The sequence below is a fragment of the Adiantum capillus-veneris genome, chromosome 19 (genome assembly GCF_014529385.1).
Source record: "Adiantum capillus-veneris isolate H3 chromosome 19, ASM1452938v2, whole genome shotgun sequence".
Lineage (NCBI taxonomy): Eukaryota > Viridiplantae > Streptophyta > Polypodiopsida > Polypodiales > Pteridaceae > Adiantum > Adiantum capillus-veneris.
In genome coordinates this window covers 52,099,553-52,106,240 of record NC_140949.1, presented here as the reverse complement: position 1 = coordinate 52,106,240, position 6,688 = coordinate 52,099,553, and the positions used below count along the sequence as shown (strand labels likewise).

Genomic DNA, 6,688 nt, shown 5'->3' with positions numbered 1-6,688 from the left:
CTCTTGGCCAACCTTTAGCAAGTAAAGACTAATGGTGAAAGGCCTCAATCACACCCTTGTAATGACTTCCTATACTATATGAAGGTGAAATATGATTTTTTATATTGTTACTCATCATCTGCAGGGACTTTATTTTTATTTTTATTTTTGGTTTTATTAATTGATGCTGTAAGAACGTGACCTACGGCATAAGCTTTGTCTAGCTTGCTTTGCTTTCATGCTAAGTGATTTTTGGCATGCCCAAAGGGCAAAGGCCATCTAGATGGCTTCTCTTTTAGGTTGGCTAAAATTGATAGTAATTTTCTTTTAAACAAAAAAAATTGATTGATGAGTGTTGTAGTGAGCACTCAAGAGAATATTATGGGTGGTAAGTGGTGGGTTGTTGAGTGGCTGACACTCTCATGTTTTCTCTCAAAAGATACCAAGATAAGATTTTTTTTAAAGATTCTATCATTCAATGTGCTTGAAAATAGAGTCTCATTTTCCGACACAAAAGAAATAGGGTAAAGGCCCCGATAAAAGGACAAGTCCCTGCAATGGGACAAATGTAAGGGATTGATGGGTCCGAGACGTAGAGCATTGAAGTGCCAGTGGAGGGACAGTTACGCTGACGTGCCTTAATCCTATTCGCAAGTACCTGAGTTCAGTACTGGATCCAACGTGTCCTTCTTCACGCTCAAGTGCATCCAAGTCTATTGGAGCATCATTTTTTATGAAGGGAAAAACAAACGCCCTGTTGCGATTTTCGTAAACGCAATCGAAGCGTGAACCGTCAAGTGCATTCGAAAGTTGTCATCATCAGCTTTGTGATGAACCCCCTTGTCTCAAAACCTTGCAAATTTCATGAAGATTGAGTGATCGCAATCTCGCTCTCCTCAATATGGTGAGTTTACCCTAGAGCACGAAAATCTCTACGACCTTGGCCTCATGGATTGTACATCAAAGAGAAAAAATCTCTCTCTTCATATCTCTCGCGAGCTGCTAACCCGGCTAGTCCACCATATGGCGTACAACCTGGCTTTCATCGTTCTGCTTTCCTTGGATTGTAAAAATAGACACAGAGTGTCCCACTCTAGCTCAAACAAATAACGAGAGAGTACGTGCTACCCTTGTGCACCTATAGTTGTGAGAGCCTATATCCCGTCCCTGCTGCTGCAGACCTCTAGCAGTGCACGCCTGAGAGAGAGAGAGAGAGAGAGAGAGAGAGAGAGAGAGAGAGAGGGAGGGAGGAAGAAGAAGAGAATTTTAACGTCGTAGGAAGCTATAGAGAGAGAGAGAGAGAGAGAGAGAGAGAGTCTGCTCCTAGCCTCCCCTGTCCTGGTCGCGTCCGTTGCTCGTCCTCCTCCCGTTATCTTCTACCTTGCCCACCCTTGGGAAATATCTCTCCCCTTTTTGGCCTGCTCAAAGGGCTAAGGCCACAGTGATGTGTTCCCTTTTTGTTAGTGAAAAATGGAAGTTTTTTTCTTAAAAGCACAATTGGCATGCCCAAAGGGCAAAGGCTATAGAGATGCCTTCTCTTTTTGCTGACTAAAAGAGAAAAAAAATCGGGTTGTATTTTTAAGAATTTTTTGATAGATCGAAAATGTTGATTGGTTGAAATAAGATAGTGGACACTCATTTAGATGACTAGTGTTTAAATCTAATGATGGATTTGTTTTATTCACTCTCTTGGTAGTTTGGTAGTGGAGCACTTTTGAGGCGCGTGCAATCTAAGCCTCTCAAGTCTCTCTCTCTCTCTCTCTCTCTCTCTCTCTCTCTCAAACTTTTGCTTGTTCTCTTACTAAGGCCCCTGTCAGACAGGACATCTCTCTCGCTTAGCTGGACAAATCAGAGTAGCTGCCTTCGTTTTTTGTTGTCAGCACACACATCTGCCCGCCTACACACTTCTCTCTCTCTATGGCATGCTTGGTCATGACCATTTCGAGCTCGAGGATGGGTGGCCTGACCCCCTCGCCCAGATCTCATCCTGCGCTGCTTTGGCCACACAACCTGCGTAGAGGGCTTGGCCATCCACGCAATAGCTGGGTAGTACCTTGCGCAGCTCCTGCAGCACCAGAATGGTTCTCGGCGTCCTCCTTCAGGACCAACTCTCTCTCTCTCTCTCTCTCTCTGTTATTTTTCCGAGATGTTCTACGCAGTCTCTGCCCCACACTACAATGGTTGCCCCTACATAGACATGCACTACATCTTTTAACCCCAAGGATGTCAACACAACCATGTCATTATGCGGCTTCCAATCCTCCTTGTTGAGGCCATGGATAGGAGGATGGACTTGCATGGAACAATCATTGATGTACTGAATAGAGAGGTTTCCCTAACATCTCTATGTTGGAGTTCATTCATGTTCATAGCTCTCAAGACCTGCTGATGTTCAGAGGTGAGGCAGTGGGCTACCTCGAGGTTAAGGAAGTGTCAAAATTGTTTTCAGAGCTCAACAAGCAAAGGGATCAGAACTCGAGGGTCCACGGATAGGTCACCACTCCCATGGATATGCAAGTTGTCGACCTTGAGAGGAAATTGGTGGCGTATGCACATTTCCCTGGCACAAGTTTTTCTATGTGAGTTTTTATAGAGTCTCCTTATATTGAGCTTTTACGTGCTTTGGTCTACAGGTGGGGGAAATGAAGAAGCTAGTGGAGGAAGGAAAGGTGAAATATATAGGGCTATCCGAGGCTTCGGCATCGACCATACAACGGGTCAATGCAATTCACCCCATTAGTGCAGTCTAGCTAGAGTGGTCTTTGTGGTCACGTGATGTGGAGAACAACATCATACCCATGTGCAAGTGGTTTCATCTTCTCTCCACGCTTGTTGCTAATCTTTTTGCAAGATGATGATGTATTTGTCCAATAGGTACATACACAAGACCGGATCTTCTTCATGTGGTGATGTAGCATTCCAATGGGTTTCTGTTGTGTCTATCACAGGCTGCGGTGAATATGGTAGGGTTTTGGGCATATCCAAGCAAGAAGGTGGGGTGGAAGAGCTGAAGCTAACAAAGAAGGTGTTGAGGGGGATGGGAGACAATGTGGAGCCAGGGCAAGTGGGTTGGGCGGCGTTGAATAGCTTCAACGGCATAGCGAGGAGGGAATCGAGAGTTCTGGCAAAGATGAGGATGACCAGCGGTGTGCCGTTGCTGGAAATGCTAGCAGAGCATGTGGATGAGAAGAGCTCAGGGTCACTGATGTATGTGAGGATGGTAGTCCTACACTATCAGTATAGCCTGAAGATAGAGGAGGAAATGCCACTGTTGAAGGACGGGGAGGAAGCTGGTGAGAAACCTGAGGCAGCGGACGACGAGACTGCAGAGGGCGTGCTTGTCTGCATGGTACCTCTTGCATTTGTTAGGTCATTTGGATGATTCTTGCTATGATGTTGTGGCTTCTATCTGGCCCAGCCTGGATGCATACCGGTTTCAAATGGCACTGGAGCTTTTCCCCTTCATTCAAAGGCAGTGCCAATATATTCATGAGCCACCCTCTTGCAAGCAGAGTAGCCCTTCTTGATATCTACAGTCAAGCCTGAAGCCTATTTGCGTCTCTTTGGCAATGAAGATACACAGAATTGAATTTCACTTGGAGAGTGGGCCTCTCTTTGGGCACATGTAGCAAGTCATTTGGATGGAAAAATTGTTAATGTTTGTAGGAACACCCTCATATACAGATGGTTTTAGCCTTGCCTTGATGGTTTTCAGCATTTACAGAGTGGGCTCTTTGACGCAATCTCAGGTGGTCTTTTTGGTTTTGGCCTTCTTGTGAGCGCATGGTGATTGCAGTGCCTTGTTAAGTTTTGTAAATTCTCTGCCTAGAACCATTGATGCTCATTATCAATTGTTAGAAGACTTTTTATCCCTACAGTTATCCATTGGTATATGTGGAATTGGACTCTTGGATGTAAAACTTTCCCCTTCTCAAAGGAGAGTCTGTAAAATACGAGGCATTACGGAAATAAATTTGTGTAGGTTAGTGTCCAAGGATGTTCTGGGTGCTTTTGCTTATAATTGTTGGGGTGCTCGAGGATGCCCTTTTGCTGTTGTGCGATTGTATGTAGCTTTCTGTACTGTGTCATGGTAATGAGCGATCTTCTTAACGATAGCAATTGGATTATAGTTGTGGTCTTGCTGCCCTTTTCAGATTTTGCATGTTTTTCTTGAATGGCTTGTTCTCCACTAAGAGCGTTGTAGTAATGTTACCTGTTATGTGCATGGTAGTTGCATGAGCCGACGGACTGAAGCAAAATCAACAGATTTTGGTATGTTATTTCTTTGTATATAGCTTATCTGTACTATTGGGTTCCATTTGTACATGGATGTGCTTACTCATGATAGGAAATTGACTCTATGGCTACCAATAGGCTCGTTACCAGCTTCTTTTTCATATGTTTCATGGTTTCATGTCCCATGTTTCTTCCTGTTGATGTTTTGTAGTGTTTCTATGCAGAGTTCTACCCAGAGTTTCTTGTCATGTAAGTCCTAAGTAGTTCTATGCTGAGTTTTGCATGGAAGCTTTCGTGTTTGATTTTTATGAACACGAAGGGTTGGAACCACTTAAGACAGCCTTAGCACATGAAAAAAAAGGTTGGCAAGCAGAGGAAGCTTCTTTCTTACTGGTTGAACTGGATGAATGTAAAGAGCACATGAGGGCGTTGATCGTTGAATCAACAAAGATGGTGAGAAAAAGATGACTGTTAAATGTCAAGGAGGGAAGCTTCTCGATTACGAAGACGAAGCGATCCAATGGTCGCTGGTGGAGGCAGGAGTTGGATTCTAACTACTGGACAGCAAACTGCAGCCTTAGAAGGTGCATAATGTGATTGCACCATTGTGATTTTCCACCTTGTTACAAAGGTATGTAATTTGCATTGATATAGTCAACGTGTGATTGTTTTGTTTAATTTTGTGGGCCATGATGTGTTAGACCTTATTAATTTTTTGGTAAACTCTATTCTCTATACAAATTTCTTAGCCACAGGCTCTACTTCACATACACTTCATATACTTGCTCATGTTTTACCTTATGCACTTCTCATGTATTTTCTTATTTTATATCTTGTAGGCAGGCCTTGTGATTTTATCACTTCTTGGCCAGCCGAAAGGGCTAAGGCCATCGTGGTGGTTTCTCTTTTTTCTTAACGAAAAAGGGAAGATTATTTTTTAAAAAATATTAATTTTTTTGATTGGATGATATAAGAAGAAGATACTCATTGCAAGGACACTCAAATATATTGGCATCGGTTGAATAATGAAGGTAAACTTTCCCACTATCGTTCACTCTTTTCCAAAGCAAAAGGGAAGCCATGTCACGCCCTCCCATGCTCCCTTTCTCCTTCTCTGTCTGCATATCTTCCCACCCCTTTCACCATCTCCTGCCCTCGTCCCTCCCAAGCTGCACCTTTCTCCCCCAATTGCCTGCTCCAACCCACCATCACTTGCCCTCCTTCACCCCTCTCTCTCTCTTGTCTTCTCGCTCCATTGAACCTGCTCGCGTATATCACAAGAAGACAGAGCTTCTTCGCGCTCCATTGAACCTGCTCACGTACTGCTGCCGCCCTCCATCTTTCGAGTGGGAAACAGTTTGCCCCCCTCCTCGGGACTAACTGCTGTCCCCCCTCCATCATTAATCTTTAATCGCCTGTTAGGTGAGAGAGGGAGAGAGGATGAGCTCTACAGACGTCGCAAATGGAGCTGTGCATGCAAGAGCACTAGACAATGTAGCGGTAAATGGTCCGCGAGGGGGTCCGAGCAGGAATGATCCATAGCTGAAGGCATACTGTAATGACCGTTAAATTTATCAGCATGAGAGAAGCCGAACCACTTGCTATTGATACTAGGTGCAATAGCCATAGTAGTACCGTGCATTTCTAGCTGCATCAAACTCACTTCCTTCATGTTGCGCAGGCAGCTGACCTCGATCTTATACTCTGCGAGCATGCCTGATGACAATTCACGCAAGGGCTGAGCCTGCAGATTCTCTGGCGCAACTACAAAACTGCAATTGACTTTTTCAGGGTTGAAATATCCACGCAGTTGTTGGAATGGGGGAGGGCGATACTCGCTAGGCAAAGCTCGCGACTTCTGCCATTATACTGGATGCGAAGGGGGTGGGTCGCAATGAAGCAAGGGATGGCACACAACAAGCAGCAGCTCGGAAGCCACCATCTCCATGGCCAGCTTTGGTTTTGGTGCAGGGCGAGCAAAGGAGAGGAAAGGCTTGCTCGTTTGAGAGCGAAGGCAGAGAGAGAGAGAGAGAGAGAGAGAGAGAGAGAGAGAGACGCGCATCATCCTTCTCGTTTTGTTGCGACTCGTAGTGCTCATAGCTCCATGGTTGCCTGTAAACCGTCCCAAATCCCTTCAGTCTCAGCATTTTGGTACCTCCCCAAACATGCCGTGTTTGCAACTTGCAAGTAGATCTCCTTACTGACCTACTGGCATCATGTATATCTGCATCCTGTCCTTCAGAACTTTGTAACTCTCCTTATATATCCTAAATGTTTAGAAAATCCATTTAATGTGAATGCAATTCTAGACTTGACACTCACAACACACACACTCACATTGTGTGTGTGTGTGTGTGTGTCTGTGAGAGAGAGAGAGAGAGAGAGAGAGAGCATGTCTAATTTAGTGTTGTATATGGCTTTTGTTGATCCTCTCACCCAAATGTTGTATATGGCTTTTGGCAAAGCTTTTGAC

The 6,688-nt window shown here is 44.6% G+C and overlaps 1 pseudogene; it reads left to right on the top strand.

Moving 5' to 3' along the window:
- Positions 1 to 360: 360 nt before the first annotated feature.
- LOC147434008 (uncharacterized) lies at positions 361 to 2,368 on the top strand (annotated as a pseudogene).
- Positions 2,369 to 6,688: the final 4,320 nt, after the last annotated feature.